Raw genomic sequence first — 17,992 nt, forward strand, 5'->3', positions numbered from 1 at the left:
ACTCAGATACTGTGTAAACCTCCCCTGAATCCCAGTCCCACCCAAGATAAGGAAAGAAGATGGGATAGAGTGGGGAGCACCTCAAACTGACCAGTCCAACACCACCGTCTTCAGGCAGAATCCCTTCTCCAGGAAACCACAGTATTGGCGCTTAAGGCCTCTGACTGGTTGGGTGAGGCCCAACCCCATCATCAGGGATCCTCTCATTTCCTTGAATTCAGTGATGGCAGAGATTGACCACATCTACAAAATACTTTCAAGGTAACACCCCAGTTGGTGTTTGATTAGATACCTGGACAGGACAGCCTGCTCAGGCTGACACAATAACCATCATTCTGGCTTTTTTTGCATATCCAAGTTTATGATTCTGTTTAAATTCACACTTGAGACAAATATAGTGTATAATCACACATCCTGATGCTTCTAACAGGGCATACCAAGACTCTTGTGTGAGGCAAATCCCCATTCTGTCCACTCCCATTTTTTGGGGGGCCTGGCTCCCCATTTTCTCTTGACGGGGAGGGAAGGCGCAGGAGCTTCACAACAGCCAGGCCCTGTGCCCTCCTTCCCCAGACTCGGGAAGGTTCTATTTTGTTGCTGTTGTTGTTTAGTCGCTCAGTCATATCCAACTCTTTGCAACCCCAAGGACTAAAGCCCACCAGGCTCCTCTGTCCATGGAATTTTCCAGGCAAGAATACTAGAATGGGTTCCCATTTCCTTCTCCAGGGAAGAGAGAAATATAATTCACAAACCGTAGAATTCACACTTTTAAAATATATAATTCAGTAGCCTGTAGTATATTTACAGAGCTGTGCAAACATCATTACAATCTAATTTGAGAGCAGTTTCATCACCCCCTGAAGAAACTCTGCCCCCATTAGCAGTCATTCCTTGTCTCTCCCTGACTCCTCTAGCCCAGGGCAACAATTAATCTGCTTTCTGTCTCTGTGGATTTGCCTGTTCTGGACATTTAGTATAAATGCTTAGTCACCCAATTGTGTCTGACTCTTTGCAACACTTTGAACTGTAGCTTGCCAGGCTCCTCTGTCCATGGGATTTTTCAGCCTATAATGCTGGAGTGGGTTACCACTTGCTCTTCTAGGGGATCTTCCTGACCCAGGGATCAAACCCATGTCTCCTGTGTGTCGTGCATTGCAGGCAGATTCTTTACTGCTGAGCCATCGGGGAAGCCCTTTGTGTAAATAAAATCATCCAATAGGTGGTTTCCTGTATCTGCTTCTTTAACGTCACAGGATGTTTTCCAAGTTCATCCACATTGTAGCCTGTATCCAGATTCCATTTCTTCTTGCTAAATATATTCCGTTGTACAGACACAGAGCATATTCCTCGTCTGTTCACCAGTTGATGGACATTTGGACTGTTTCTGCCTTTTGTCTGTTGGGAATAACGCTGCTGTGAACATTTACATGCCAGCGTTTGTGTGGACATATGTTTTCATTTCTCTCGGGTGTCCACCTCGGAGTGGAACCACACAGTCATATGGTGACTCTATATTTAACCTTTTCAGGAAGCGCCTGACTGTTTTCCACCGCAGCGGCTCTACTTTTACCTCGCCACCAGCAGGGTACGGGCTCCAGTTACTCCACATCCTCACCAGCCTGGGTTTTTCCGTCTTTTTGATGAAAGCCATCCTGTGGGTGTGCCTTAGCCTGTTTGTGTTTTTGTATGGCCTGTAAGCTAAGAATAGTTTTTCTATTTTTAAAGGGTTATAACACACACAGAGAGGAAGAAAATGTGACAGAGATGGTATGTGACCCACAAAGCCTTAATTAAACATTTACTGTCTGCCCTGTCACCTTGACCATCCTTACAGACTTCTCGCCTGCAGGAAAAAAACACTTACAAAACTTTACATGTTTCTGCTCACCGGTCTCCCACATGTGAATGCTAGCATTTTCCTTTTATACCTGGGAGATGCCTTCTACCCCCCCCCCCCACCTTTTAAAAAATATGTACATTTTATTTCTTTAATTAAAACTTTTAAAATTGTATTTATTTTTGGTTGCGCTGGGTCTTCATCATAGCACACAGGCTTAGTTTCCCCGCAGTATGTGAGATCTTAGTTCTCCAACCAGGGATCAAACCCACATCCCCTGCATTGGAAAGTGGCTTCTTAACCACTAGGCCACCAGGGAAATCCCTCTTCCTCTTTAAGACCTGAAGACCATCTCGTTTTCTTGGGGAAAGTTTCTGGGTGGTCTTCACACTCCCATTTGCCTTTCCATGCATTTGGCAAACACCCTCTCTGGCAGGATGCTGACCCTCAGTACACCGTTTATGTTTTTTACCATCTGAGACCCTGAGGACAGAGATCAGGGTTGGTGTGTTGATTCTCATCTTTCTTTCCAAGCCAAGTGCTGAGCACAGCATTTGCTTATTGAAGGAGTGAAGGCCCAGAAAGACAAGATGAAACCCTTGCCTTCAGAAAGCTGAATATCTCGTGGGGTGACACACCTTGCACATAAGACCCTGACAAGCTGCCAAGGCATTCGTGCCTCCTGCAGTGTTTTTTTAATTGAGGTTTTAAAAATTATCATCAAAATTTTCTTATTTTTTGGCCATACTGCACAGCATGTGGGATCTTAGTTCCCCAACCAGGGATCAAACCCGTGCCCCTTACATTGGAAGTGCAGAGTCTTAACCACTGGGCCACAGGGGAAGTCCCAGCAGTGTTTGCTGACTGCCTTCTTGTGCCAGGCCCCACGCAGGCAGCAGGGGTACAGCCATAGAAGGGAAAGAAGCTTGTGTCCCCATGGAACTGAACGTGCCGGTTGCAGCCTCTGTCACGTGGACACTTGGCTTCAGCTGGCACGTGGGCTCCCCTCCCTCCAGCCAGGGGTCTCCAGGTGTCGGCTAAGCAGGGACCACCGGTAACGATCCAGTTCTGGGGAAGTCACTAGCGTTCTTTACCTGAACCTCGGGTTTCCTCTTTCTAGGCTCTTGATGGGCTGGCACCTCCCTCCTTTTGGCTGGGGAGGCTGTTTGACTCAATGAAACATGAGCAGAAGCAAGGTGTGTCATCAGGGGGTGGGAGGACCTTGAAGGACCAGGGAACACTGTCCTGTTTGCTTCTCCATCCTGCACTGACCGTGGGAGCACATGGCCAGTGGAACCTCCTTCTGCCTGGATGACTCTGCAGATCAGAATTTTCCAGACAATGCTGGACATGTCTCATAGGACTTGGAGGTCGCACAGGACTGTGGCCTGACCTAGCCTCTCCTATCTGACACAAAACCCACATCCATGGGAGTTCCCCCGCAGGAGGCTCTGGAGTGGCTACTGTCAGAGGTGGTGTTGACCCAGGCCATACAGGATGAGTGGGGCAGGGGTGGGCAGAGGGCCAGAGAGGACTCAGGAAGGATGTGCTGCCCCTGGAAGGTTTCAGCTGAGATTGCTGCTCACAAAGACTGTCCCCCCCGCCGCCACCAACACCTTGTTTTCCAACCAGGGTTAGAGCCACTTTGCCAATGTCCCTCCCTCCTTCTCTCGGCAGAGATTCCATTAATGCACATTTTATACTTTGTGAGTGAATACACATTGATCCTTCCTTCTGCATCTTATTTTACTTCAGAGCAGATGCATCAGTAAAATATCTGTGCTCTCTTTGGCTCACAAAGTTACCCAATTCTGGCAGGCAGGTCAGAGGAGAGATGAAACAGCAGGGGTGTTTGCAGCCAGTTAACAAGAGTCAGGACCTCTCTTACGGAATTATGCTTTGGTCCAAAGCACCATCCATGAGTCTGGGTGATGGTGGCATATGGTCTGTTTTATTTCTAAAATCAAGGACTCACTGATGAAGCTGGGCTGGGATTCTTTTTTTTTTTTTTTTTGATTGGAGGATAATTGCTTTACAATGCTGTGTTGGTTTCTGCCATACAACAATGTGAATTACTCATAAGTATATATATGTTCCCTCCCTCTTAAGCCTCCCTCCCACCTCTCTAGGTTGTCACAGAGCACTGGGTTTAGCTCCTGGTGTTACACAGCAACTTTCCGCCAGCTATTTATTTTACATACGGTAACTTGTACGCTTCAATGCTACTCTCTCAATTTGTCCCACCTTCTCCTTGTCTCGCTATGTCCACAAGTCTGTTCTCTAGCTTCTGCATTTTTATTGCTGTCCTACAAATATATTCATCAGCACCATTTTTTTCTAGATTCCATATATATGCGCTGTTGTTGTTGCTGGTTAGTCACTAAGACATGTCCAACTCTTTGCGACCCCATGGACAGCAGCACTCCAGGCTTCCGTGTCCTTCACTGTCTCCCAGAGTTTGCCTAAGATCATGTCTTTTCAATCAGTGATGCATCCCAACCATCTCATCCTCTGTCTCCCCCTTCTCCTCCTGCCCTCAATCTTTCCCAGCATCAGGGTCTTTTCCAATGACTTGGCCTTTCACATCAGGTGGCCATAGTATGGGAGCTTCAGCTTCAGCATGATAGGGTACAAGAATATGTGCATTAATACATTGTATTTGTTTTTCTCTTCCTGACTTGCTTAACTCTGTAACAGGCTCTAGGTTCATCCAGCTCACTACAACTGACTCAAATTTGGGCTGGAATTCTTAACTGAAGTTTGAAAAGTGTTCCGTGTTTGCTTTTTTGTTGCAGGTCATACATCACTGTTTTCTGTCACTTTCATGAGTCTTGTTATTCAAAAATAATGACATGAATGATTTTAGTGCTGGGAAGAGTTAATTTACTAAAACAGTGTCAGCATAGAGGTGTTGATGGGATTTCAGAAAAACACCATAACAGCATCACTTCTTGCTCATCCAGGACAGCTATCATCACTCCTTTTCTCATGGGCTGCAAGATCTATCAGAGAAGCACCTGGTGAGGGTCCCCAGTAAGCTGCCTACTCCCAGAACTGGATTGTTTTTCTTCAGTGACAAGGGAGGGGAGGAACAATGATGCCCTTTACTCACCAGTGACTAAATAGCAACCTTCTGGGCCAAGAAGCCCAGGTGCAGGTGTTTCCTCTACAGGGAGTGTGCGAGCTGAGTTTTATGGGCTGCAAACTCCTATCAGAAGTTGATAAGAGAACTTCTGGGCCATTGGTTCTCCACTGATTGGACATGGATTTCCTAAGCCCCAAGTGTGAAACAGCTGAGGATGAATCATCCCCATGAGCCATGTTCTGCACAAAAAAATCCAACTATTGCCAACAAAGGTCCATCCAGTCAAAGCTGTGGACTGTGAGTTGGGCCATAAAGAAAACTGAACAGTAATGAACTAATGCTTTCAAACTATGCTGCTGAAGAAGACTCTTCTGAGTCCCTTGGACTGCAAGGAGATAAAACCAGTCAATCATAAGGAAACCAACTCTGAGTATTCATTGGAAGGACTGATTCTGAAGCTGAGGTTCCAATACTTTGGCCACCTGATGCGAAGAACAGACTCATTGGAAAAGACCCTGATGCTGGGAAAGATTGAAGGCAGGAGAAGAAGGGGATGACAGGGGCTGAGATGGTTGGATGGCATCACCGACTCAATGGCCATGAATTTGAGCAAACTCTGGGAGATAGGGGAGGCCAGGGAAGCCTGATGTTCTGCAGTTCACAGGGTCAAGAAGAGTCGGCCATGACTTGTTGACTGAACAGCAACAGCAACTGGTGTAAACACACACACACACACACGCATGCACACCTTCAACCTGGTAATCAGGGCCCCTGAGGAAGTGGTGAAATCAGACAGATAGTGTGTGCCACCCCCTACCCCGACTCAAGTTACAATCAGAAAGTGAGATCTACCAGCCCAGGTTGGGTGCATGAGATAAGTGCTCAGGCCTGGTGCACTGGGAAGACCCAGAGGGATCGGGTGGAGAGAGAGGTGAGAGGGGGGACCGGGATGGGGAATACATGTAAATCCATGGCTAATTCATTTCAATGTATGACAAAAACTACTGTAATGATGTAAAGTAATTAGCCTCCAACTAATAAAAATAAATGGAAGAAAAAAAAAAAGAAAGTGAGATCTGATAGAAGGGAGGAAAGAGGGCAGCCCCAAGGGATTCCTCAGAAGGAGCCAAGACATGGAGGGAATGTGACAGGAATCGTCGGCAGATGTGTAGCGGTGATTCCGTGTGTGTGTGTACATCCCAGGGTTTAAGTGCCAGGGGGGTGAGCCACCTCCGGGTACCCTCCCCACAGCCTCCCTGCTGCTCCTGTCACCTGGGCCCTTCAGAGGGGCCCCTCTTACAAGACAAGCTCCCTTACCGGGGTGGTGGGTCCCCTGGTCACACAATCTCACACAGCCATGGCTTTTCAGAGTTAGGATACAAAGGTGCGTCTCTGAGAGCAGACACTGCAACGCTTTGGAGCTGCCGAAGTTCTGAATGTTTTATAAGTCATACTTCACGGCCATTCATCTTCTGTCCCAGGAACACCAAGTTCTTCGAGGTCGGCGTCTGAGTCTCACTCTTCGTGGGGCTCCCCGCGTACCCACGAACCACACGTGCAACATCCCTTGACTCTGTGTCTCTGTCTCTCTCTTTGTCTGTCTCTCTGATGGAACTGCCACCAGCTGATCAGAGTCTGTGCCTCCGTTCCTTTTTCTTTTTGAGGGCCAGTCTTCGTGGAAAGCAATAAAATTTAAAGCTCTTTAAAATACCTAGGATACCACCCTCTTCAGGGACTTAAGATAATTACCGTGTGTGATGAGTTAGCACAAATGTAGCAGGTGAAGGTGAGTAGGCGGCGGCACTCGCTGGAAAGTTCAGAGGGGCTCTCCAGCTTCAGGCTCTGCTATGCCTGGGGTGGCAGAGGTGGCAGGGGGGTCCTGGGTGATTCCCCTGCAACCTCTGAGCTGTAGGCAGGTGGTACTGCCTTCAAATGCCCCCTGCAGGCCTTACCCCGTTATGTTTGAGCTGTCTCCACCTTATCTGGTCTCCACTGGCCCCATCCAGAAGTCAGGATAAAGTACTTCAGTGGAAGTGGGGGGATCAGGTGCTGTGAGCAGTAACACCAATGGGGGTCAGTGGGCAGTCTTAAAATGGGTGAGAGAAAGAGAGGGAGGGAGGGGGGCAGTGAAGAGGAAGAGCAAGGGAAGGAGAGGAAGAAAAGAAAGGAAGAGAAGGAAAGAGGAAGAGAGGGTGTGAGGAAGAGCGATAGAGAGGTAGGGAGGGAAGGAGGGGGAAGAAAGAAAAAAAGAAAGAAGGAAAGGAAGGAAGGAAGAGTCTGGCACTCTTCCCAGGCATCTCACCCACAAACTGGTTTAGGCCAGTGGGACGGGGTGTTCTGCAGAGCAAAGATCATGTGATCACACAGTGTGAACAAACAGATGGTGTATCATTAACAAAATGCAAGGCTGCGTCTCACCATCTCTGCAGGGTGTCAGTGACCCAGGCAATTTAATTAAAAACATAAAAAAATAAAATAAAAGTGACAAAGGCCAAAGTTTCATCCTGTTCAGATTCAACCTTGCCAACCACGTGGAGTGGCTGCCTGCCATGCAGGCCTGCACATCCGGCCCTCTGTGAAAGGTGGCCAGTCTGCCTTGTCCCATCCGTGTCATCCAATCTTTGTTCTAGCTCAGAGCAGAGGGAGGGGCTCCAGGACAGGGACCTGTCCTCTGCTTTCTCCTGGGGAGTCAGAATGGCAAGCTGCAGAGAGGATCAGGCGGTGCACATGGTGAACCTTTTGTACACACAAGCAGGTGTCACCTTGGTAATGGGATGCAGGTTCCAGGTGAGCTGGGAGGGCTCAACCACAAGTTGGCATCCAATGCCCCACTCTACTGTAGGCAGCCTAAGGTGATGATGTCAGGGCTGCATACCTGGGGCTCTACCATCCCCCAGTGGTGCACACCTTATTAAAGCCAGCCTCGGTGTTCTCACCTGCAGCATCACGGCAGGGTTCTTTCTTGGGAGAATCCATGAGAAGACCAGATAAAGGCCCAGGACTGTGCCTGGCATGGTGGCCATCCTGAATCCGACTCCTTGTGCAGAGGCTGCCTTAACCACCATGGCCAAGTTGAGCCAGGATACGCTGGCCTCACAGGTGGATGGGGCTCTGTGGGTAGGATGAGCAAAGAAAGGGAGGGCTTCCCTGGTGGCTCAGTGGTAAAGAATCTGCCTGCCAATGCAGAAGATATGCGTTTGATTCCTGATCTGGGAAGATACCACATGCCACTGAACAACTAAGCCTGTGAGCCACAACTACTGAGCCTGAGCTCTCGAGCCCGTGCTCGAGAAAAGCCTGCACGCCACAGCTAGAGAGTAGCCCCCAGGCACAGCAACTAGAGAAAAGCCCATGCGGGAACAGAGATCCAGCACAGCCAAAAATAATAAAAAGGAAGGGAAGGGACAGACAGGGACAGGGAGGGAGGAAAGAGCAGCCAGGTGTTCCCTGGAGCTGGCTGGCTGTGGCACGGTGTGGAGCTCTAGCAGGCTTGCAAAGGCACCAGCAGGCACAGAGCTGAGTGGCTCCAGGACTTGTCTCCAGGCAGGGGTGCTGCTGGAGCTCTTCTTTGGGGACCTGATGTGATGGATGCATGTTTTCAAAGGCTCCTTTGCAGTCATGGGGAACTCCTGTCCAGCAGTGGTGTTAGGCTGCACCAAGGCAAAAGAGCCTCAGAGCAGAGACAGGGAGATGTTGAAGGGAGCTAGGGACAGGGTAGGAATCTATGAGCAAGGATGTAGAGGTTTTTAGAAGGGGATATAGTTGTAGGCCTCTGAGAATGCAAATGAAAGAATTCCTGTTAATCCTAAATCCAGATCCAAAGAGTTTGGAGGGCTTGTTTGTATGTCAGCATCTATGGAGAGCAGTTGTTTAGTTGCCAAGCTGTGTCCCTCTCTTTTGCGACCCCATGGACTGGAGCCTGCCAGGCTCATCTCTCTATGGGATTTCCCAGGCAAGAATGCTGGAGTGGCCATTTCCTTCTCTGGGGGATCTTCCTGACCGAGGGATTGAACCCATATCTCGTGCATTAGCAGGGGGATTCTTTACCACTGAGCCACCAGGGAAGCCTTGGAGAGCAATAGCTTTCTAGAAATTCTCAATAAACTGTAGCATGGATAAACCTTTTAGCCCAGGGATACATCTAGAAGAAGCACAAACCTAAGGTCACGAGGCTTTCAAGAGAAACATTCATCTGTTACACTCAAGCTCTTTTTGAACAGATGGCAGAGAGCATCAGAAAACACAACCTACACAATGAACCATTCTGAACAAGCTTCCCCACCTCTCCCCTCAAATTTGTTCGTCATTTACTCTAAGCACCCAATACATGCTCTGCTCTAGATGCTGAGCTGGCCAATGGGACCCTGCAGGTCTCTGGGCTCTGCCTTGTTTAAACTGTGATCTGAATGACCAGAAGAATCCAGTCACACAGAGAGCTGAGGGGGAGACTTTAAGGGAGAAGGAATAGCTTGTGCAAAGGCCCTGAGGTGGAAATGAACCTGACACGTTTCTGGAAAGCCAATGTAGCTGGAGATTGGGAAGCAGGATTGCCAACACCAGATACAAGTGTTGTGGGGAGATAGGAAGGGGCCAGGTCACAGAGGATCTTTAGGGTTAGATAAAGGGTCTGACTTTTACTCCCAGTATGTGGAATAGCCATCAGAAGGGAGTTTGATTCAATTTACCCTTTTTTTTTTTTTTTTTTTTGGTCTTTATTGAATTTGTTACAATACTGTTTCTGGTTGGTTTTTGTTTTGTTTTGTTTTTGGTCCTGAGGCGCGTGGGATATTAGCTCCCTGACCAGGGGTCAAGCCTGCACCTCATGCCTTGGAAGATGAAGTCTTAACCACTGGACCACCTGGGAAGTCCCTCGATTTACACTTTAAGAGAGTATCCTGGGTCCTGGTGAAGGATGGAGTCTGAGTGTTGGTGGTAGATGTGGTGAGAGCAGAGAGGAAATTATTACAGAATCCTGGCTCCAGGGACTTCCCTGGTGGTCCAGTGGCTAAGACTCCACATTCTCAATGCAGGGGGCCCAGGTTCACTACTTGGTCAGGGATCTAGATCCCACATGCTGAAACTAAGAGTTCACATGCCACAACTAAAAATCCTAAATGCTGAAACTAAGACTTGATGCAGCCAAATAAATAAGTAAATACTAAAAAAAAAAAAAAGAATCCTGGCTCCTGCTGGGGTCAGGCAAGGAGGTCCACAGACATGGGTGACTGGGACATGCTTCAGACTAACAGGACTCTACTGAGGGTTGGAAGTTGAAAATGAAAGGATCATTTCTGTTCTCACAATGTGAGAGTGAATTGAGAGTGTGGTACATGGGAAGGTGGCGATTCCTGCTGTGGGAGGTTCATTTACTTCTGGGTTTTTGTTTTCATTTGTTTTTGTTTTGTTTTTTTTTCATGGAAGGTTAAGAAAGGATGCTCTGTTGGAAGGGAGGGAGAGTTCAGAGTAGAGAACTGTGGTTCTCAAATATTAGGGTGAATCAGAATCACAGGAGTGAGTGGAGTGAGTGAAAGTCGCTCAGTTGTGTTCGACTCTTTGCGACCTCATGGACTATACAGTCCATGGAATTTTCCAGGCCAGAATACTGGAGTGGGTAGCCTTTCCTTCTCCAGGGTCTCTTCCCAACCCAGGGGTCAAAAGGTCACCTGCATTGTGGGCAGATTTTTTACCAGCTGAGCCACAGAGTCTGCCCTCCCGCCTCCCCCCAACCCCCGAGTTCCTGATTCAGCAGGTCTGGGGAGGAGCCTGAACATTTCTAACATGTTCTCAGGTGATGCTGAAGCTGGCTTCCTGGGCTCCTCTTGGAGAAGGAATGGAGTTGATTAAGGAGAGTGCAGGAGGCATGTCTTGAAGACTGGGAAAGCAGTGTGGTGTGTGCTAAGTCACTTCAGCTCTGTCTGACTCTCTGCTACTCTATGGACTGTTGCCACCAGGCTCCTCTGTCCATGGGATTCTCCAGACAAGAATACTGGAGTGGGTTGCTATGCCCTCCTCCAGGGGATCTTCTAAATCCAGGGATCGAACCTGAGTCCCTATGTCTCCTGCATTGGCAGGTGGGTTCTTAACCACTAGTGCCACCTGGGAAAGCAGACCCAGGGGCATTTCTAGACAGAATGAGTGCCCATTGGAGATGTGCAGCCACTGGGGCTCTGTAGATGATACAGCGCTGGGGGTCAGTGCAAAACCCAACTGACCTTTAATAGCAGGTCCATGTGCAGAGAGAAAGCTTGGTTCGGCCCTACATCGAAAGAAGGTCGAACAACTCTACACTCACAAGATTTAAGTTGTAATAAAAAGTGTTTAGAACAGAATCCTCTTGGCATTATTATCTAAATAAACTTTATGCTTGACTTTGGGATTATAGAACTATTCCACTTTGGAAAACAATTTAGTGATACCTCAAAACTGAAAATATGCATTATCCTAAAACCCACACACAACAGTACAGTAAGCCCCCTACATACAAACCCACAAGTTGCAAACTTTCAAAGACGTGAACATACATTCCATTAGTGTCAGGTGTGAGGGACATTGCAGCTTGCCCTCCAACTCCTGCTGCTGACGACCCTTCAGCTCTACCGTCTCCCACCTCCTCTCTCTCCTCCAGGCAGTAACACTTTTGCCTGGTGACTTGATGCCAGCCCCTGTGTGCCAGCTGTTGGACTATACTACTGTTTACCTTTTCAAGGTACTATACTATAAGACTTTAAAAAATGGATATTTTTGTTTTGGGGTTTGTTTTTTATGTATTATTTGTGTGAAAATTATTATAAACCTACTATAGTACAGTACAGTATTTAACAGAAGCAGAAGATATTAAGAAGAGGTGGCAAGAATACACAAAAGAACTATACAGAAAAGATCTTAATGACCCAGATAACCACAATGTTGTGATCACTCACCTAGAGCCAGACATCCTGGATTGCAAAGTCAGGTGGGCCCTAGGAAGCATCACTATGAACTAAGCTAGTGGAGGTGATGGAATTGCAGTTGAGCATTTTTAAATCCTAAAAGATTATGCTGTGAAAGTGCTGCACTCAATATGCCAATAAATTTGGAAAACTCACCAGTGGCCACAGGACTGGAAAAGGTCAGTTTTCATTCCAATCCCAAAGAAAGAAGACAATGCCAAAGAATGTTCAAACTACCACACAATTGCACTCATCTAACATGTTAGTGAAGTAACACTCAAAATTCTCCAAGTGAGGCTTCAACGGTATGTGAACTGAGAACTTCCAGATGTTCAAGCTGGATTTAGAAAAGACAGAGGAACCAGAGATCAAATTGCCAACATCTGCTAGATCATCGAAAAAGCAAGAGAGTTCCAGAAAAGTATCCACTTCTGCTTCATTGACTAGGCCAAAGCCTTTGACTGTGAATCACAACAAACTGTGGGAAATTCTGAAAGAGACGGGAATACCAGACCACCTGACCTGCCTCCTGAGAAATCTGTATGAAGGTCAAGAAGCAACAGTTAGAACCAGACATGGAACAACAGACTGATTCCAAATTGGGAAAGGAGTACTTCAAGGCTATAGATTGTCACCCTGCTTGTTTAACTTATATGCAGAGTACATCATGCAAAATGCCAGGCTGGATGAAGTATAAGCTGGAGTCAAGATTGCCAGGAGAAATATCAATAACCTCAGATATGCAGGTGACACCACCCTTATGGTAGAAAGCAAAGAGGAACTGAAGAGCCTCTTGATGAAAGTGAAAGAGCAGAGTGAAAAAGTTGGCTTAAAACTCAACATTCAGAAAATGAAGATCATGGCATCCAGTCCCATTACTTCATGGCAAATAGATGGGGAAACAATGTAAACAGTAACAGACTTTCTTTTCTTGGGCTCCAAAATCACTGCAGATGGTGACTGCAGCCGTGAAATTAAAAGACACTTGCTCCTTGGAAGAAAAGCTATGACAAACCTAGAGAGCATATTAAAAAGTAGAGACAGTACTTTGCTGACAAAGGTCCATATAGTCAAATCTGTGGTTTTTCCAGTAGTCTTGTATGGATGTGAGAATTGGACCACAAAGAAAGCTAAATGCCAAAGAATTGATGCTTTTGAACTGTGGTGTTGGAGAAGACTCTTGAGGGTCCTTTGGACTGCAAGGAGATCCAACCACTTAATCCTAAAGAAAATTAGCCCTGAATATTCATTAGAAGGACTAATGCTGAAGCTGAAGCTCTAATACTTTGGCTACCTGATGTGAAGAAGTGACTCGTTGGAAAAGACCCTGATGCTGGGAAAGATTGAAGGCAGGAGGAGAAGTTGACGACAGAGGGTGAGTTGGTTGGCTGGCATCACTGACTGGAGGGACATGAATTTGAGCAAGATTCAGGGGTTGGTGATGGACAGGGAAGCCTGGCATGCTGCAGTCCATGGGGTCACAGAGTTGGACACGACTGAGCAATTGAACTGAACTGAACAGTACAGTACTGAATAGCCAGTTGTTTTAGTTGGGTACCTTGGCTAACTTTGTTGAACTTATTGGACTAAGGAACACACTCTCGGATCAGAGCTCACTCATAGGTAGGGGACATACTATAATCATTGCTTCTTTTTTTTTTTCTTAAACAGAAACTTCTTTGTTGTAATGAATTCAATAAACACTTTAAAACTGGTCCACATTAAAAAAAATCAAAAAAAATATATACAATTCAGTGGTCTTGAACATATTCACAATTTGTGTAACCATTACTTCTTAATATTCTTCAGAAGATCAGTGCATGTGATAGGTTCATATGAAAGAGTACAATGCATGTCAATGAGAACAAATCAAATCTGTTCTCTTCCTCCTTAACGTAGTTGTTTGATTTTTATCAAATGCCTTTAGGCAAGTTGGATTGGTTATATACTTTTTCACTTAGTTCAAATTCTGTTAATCTCTCATTAAGATGATTATATGAATTCATTTCGAATGGGAGAGAATTCTTTTACATATGAATAAGCTTGGTCATGAAACCCTAATACAAATAAAACCTCTATTTCAAAAAACAAAGCAAAATGCTTAGGATTTGCATATTTTAATTTTTTAAAAAAATAATTTTTATTTAATTGGCTGTGCTAGGTCTTAGTTGTGGCATGTGGGATCTAGTTCCCTGACCAGGATTCAAATCAGGGTCCCCCGCATTTGGAACAAGAGTCTGAGCCACTGGACCACCAGGGAAGTCCCAAGTCTTTGCTGTTTTTTTTTTTTTTAGGTTATAAGACTTCCCTCTATGTTCTGTTTTTAAAAAATTTGAAGTATAATTTATATATGAAAAATGTGCAGATGTTAAGGGTATAGTTTGATGAGATTTGGAAAATGTTTACACCCATGGAACCACTATCCCATTCAAAAAATATATTTCCATTTCCCCCAGAAAGTCCCTTGTATCTTCTTCCAACCAATAATCTCTCCCTGCCAAAGGCTGCCACTATTCTTTCTTTTGTCTCCATAAATTAACGTTGCCTGTTTTAGAATTCCTTATCAATGAAATCATACAATGTTTACTTCTTTGTAGGCAGTTTTTAAAAAATTATTGTTCAGCATAAAGTTTTTGAGTTTCACCCATGGTATTGAGAGTATTCACAGTAATATATTTGTTTTTCTTGTGGAATATTTTATTGTATGACTATAAGGGGACGACAGAGGACAAGATGGTTGGATGGCATTACTGACTCAGTGAACATGAATTTGAGCAAACTCCAGAAGATGATAAAGGACAGGGAAGCCTGACATGCTGCAGTTCACGGAGTCGCAAACACTACTTAGCGACTGAACAGTAACAATATGATGCTGTGGTTACTCATTTATTTGTTGATGAATATTTAGTTTGTTTCCAGTTTGAGGTTGTTACAAATGATACTATGGTAGATATTCTTTTTTGTGTCCTCATTGTTTTTTAAAATATAAAAACATTTGTCTCCAATGTGTTTATGATAGTTTATATAGTTTTGCTGGCTTTTAAGCTCTTTAGAAATGGCATTATGTTTCAGCAGTTCTTCTGGGACTTATTTTTCCCTTATAATTTTGTCTTTAGGGTTAATATATGACACACAACTGATTTTTTAACATAGCTCTTACAGGTAGCCATCGTGCTAAATTATCTTACTGTTTTAAAATGTCTATTTATCTATCTTTTGGGTTTTATTTATAGAAAATCATATAATCTGCAAATAATAACTGTCCTGATTCTTCTTTTCTAATGTTTATGGCTTGAATTTATTTTTCTTATTACATCCTCTAGAATGCCAGTAAATTTAGAGAAAGAGCAGTGAATAGTGACATTTGTGATTTGCTCCTGACTTTAAAAAAATATTTTGAACATTTCTATGTTTATAGTGTTATTTATATTCTCTGTATCAGGCTACAGAAGTTTTATCCTAATCCTAGTTTACTAAGGTCTTTTTTTTTATCAAAATAATTAGAAAATTTTATTAATATTTTTTCTGGATCCATTGAGTTTACCCAATTTTTTTTTTTCATTCATTCGACTACTAAGAGTTAGCCAAACTCAAGGTGATGGGCACAGTCTGCCAGGCTACCAAGTTGGCCTGAGACTTCTGACACCAGTTTCAAATTGAGGGGTCTCCAAGGCCACCTCTGCTCAGAGCATCTGGCTACAAATTCAGGGGCCTGGACTCTCTCATGGTCACTAGAATAATTCATCAGGCTCAGGGACATGCTATATGTAACAGTTACAGTCTTATTATAGTGAAAGGATATAAAACAGAGCCAGACAAGGGAAGAGATACAGAAGGCAGAATATGAAGTTGGGAAGGTTTCAGACACAAAGCTTCTGTGTGGTCAGGGATGCACAGTCCTTGCAGCATCAGCGCATGGCAATACACAGAGTGTTGTCAACCCACACAACTCCCCTAAGCTTTGCTGTCCACATTTCTTTTCCCAATTTTATTTATTTATTTTTGGTTGTGCTGGTTCTTTGTTGCCGTGCGGGCCCTCCCTAGTTGCCGTGAGTAGGGGCCATTCTACAGCTGTAGTGCCTGGCTTCTCATTGTTGTGGCTTCTCTTATTGCAGAGGATACGCTCTAGGGGCTTAGCAGGGGGTTAGCATAAGGGCTTTAGCAGTTGCAGCCTGTGGGTTCGGTAGCTATGGCTCCTGGGCTCTAGGACAACAGGCTCAAATTTGTAGCACAAATTTGGCTTAGTTGCTCCATGGCATGTGGAATTTTCCTGGATCAGGGATCAAACCTGTGTCTCCTGCGCTGGCAGTCAGCCTCTTCACCACAGAGCCATCAGGGAAGTTCTGCTGATTAAATTACTGCCCATGTGGTTAACTTCAGTTTCCAGCAACTTTCTCCCTGTCCTGAGGTCAGGTTGGATTCAAGTGCCCCAAAGCCCCAACTCTCTCATCAACCTGGTTGGTCTTTCTGGTGCAGCCAGTCCCCACCCTGAGTCATCTTGTTAGCATAAATGCTCAGGTGTGTCACAAGGGGCCCACCGTGAATAACAAAGACACTCCTATTACTCAGAGAATTTCAAGAGTTTAAAGGTTACCTCCCAGGATCTGGGACTAAAGCCAAGATCTGTCTTTGAGCGAAGTTAATTTTTCACTACACAATGACATTCACAGATTTCCTCATTTCAATCCAACCTTGCATTCCTGGAAAAATAAAACATCATCTGTTTTAAACATGGTTGGATACATTTTGCTAATTTTTAAAAGAATTTTGCACCAATGTATATGAATGAGCTTAGCGTATTTTTCCTTTGTCTTACTGACTTAGCCTGATTTTTTAAATTGATATTATACTGAGCTCATAGAATAAGTTGGAGAGCATGTTTTCATTCTTTCTGTGTGCTAGAAGAATTTTTGTTGGGTTGGAATGATGAGTCTCCTGAAATTTTGAGGAACTAGCCCGTAAAACCGGAGAAGGCAATGGCACCCCACTCCAGTACCCTTGCCTGGAGAATCCCAGGGACAGGGGAGCCTGGTGGGCTGCCATCTATGGGGTCGCACAGAGTCGGACACGACTGAAGCGACTGAGCAGCAGCCTGTAAAACACTGTCTGGTGTTTTGCTGTGGAAGGTGTTTTAATACTGCTTCAGTTTTCAAAAATAATATTAGGATTCTTCAAGCGTTCTATTAATATTTCTTCTTGAGTCATGATTAATAAATTGTATTTTTCTAGAAATTTGTTTCATCTAATTGTCAAATATATCAGCATAAAACTTCACTGTATTCTCAAGTTTTGCTTTCTTTTTTTATGAATGAATGAATGAATGGCAATGGTGGGTTTTCCTTGCTGCACTCAGGCTTTCTCTCTAGTTGCGGTGAACCAGAACTACTCATCACTGTGGTGTTGATTCTTCCTACTGTATGATATTTCTTCTCCTACTCATTGATGCCTGCTCTTTTCTTTATGATTTTCTCTTTTCTCTTTCTTTAGATTTTTGCTGTGATTTTTGCCATTTTTAGTTAGGAGTTTGCTCATTAAATTTCAGCCTTTATTCTTTGCAAATATAAGTATTTAAGACCATGCAATTCCCTCTGAGAGCAGTTTTTACCATAATACACAAGTTTTAGAGAACCTCATGGGCAGTATGAGTTTTATGATTATTCCAACCATTTCTAAATTTTCATTCTAATTTCTTTTTGGAGTCATGAATTACTTAGAATTCTGTTTTTTAAGTTCCAGTGTATAAAACATCATATCTTTTTGTTATTGACGCTACTTAATTAGGTCCCTTGTGGCTCAGATGATAAAGAATCTGGCAGCGATGCAGGAGATCTGGGTTTGATCCCTGTGTTGGGAAGATCCCCTGGAGAGGGGAATGGCTACCCACTCCAGTATTCTTGCCTGGAAAATTCCATGAACAGAGAAGCCTAGTGGGCTATGGTCCATGGGGTTGCAGAGTCTTGGACACAACTGAGCAATTAACACATTCACACTTTCACTACTTAATTACATTGTGTTCAAAGAATGTGGTAGGTATGTGATTTGTTTTTGGAAATTTGTTGAGATGTGCTTTACTTTATTTTTTATTTATTTATTTTTTGCCACACCATTTGGCATGTGGGATCTTAATTCTCTGTCCAGGGA

At 44.6% G+C, this 17,992-nt stretch overlaps 2 long non-coding RNA genes across 3 annotated transcripts in view; one reads left to right on the forward strand and one right to left on the reverse strand.

Annotated features, from left to right (window-relative positions):
* Positions 1-754: 754 nt before the first annotated feature.
* LOC139037480 (uncharacterized) lies at positions 755-16,376 on the reverse strand. Its single transcript, XR_011490335.1, has 2 exons — positions 6,672-16,376; positions 755-6,593 (listed from the first exon to the last, which is right to left on the reverse strand). It is a non-coding gene; the product is annotated as an uncharacterized lncRNA (long non-coding RNA).
* LOC110149102 (uncharacterized) overlaps positions 7,571-17,992 on the forward strand; it is an 81,600-nt gene continuing 71,178 nt past the window's right edge. The window contains exon 1 of one of the 2 annotated variants that reach the window (XR_011490333.1): positions 7,571-7,709. This is a non-coding gene — a long non-coding RNA (uncharacterized lncRNA). The remainder of the gene's footprint in view (positions 7,710-17,992) is intronic. The other variant, XR_011490334.1, reaches the window with a different exon arrangement.

Source organism: Odocoileus virginianus, chromosome 11 (assembly GCF_023699985.2).
Source record: "Odocoileus virginianus isolate 20LAN1187 ecotype Illinois chromosome 11, Ovbor_1.2, whole genome shotgun sequence".
Taxonomy (NCBI): Eukaryota; Metazoa; Chordata; class Mammalia; order Artiodactyla; family Cervidae; genus Odocoileus; species Odocoileus virginianus.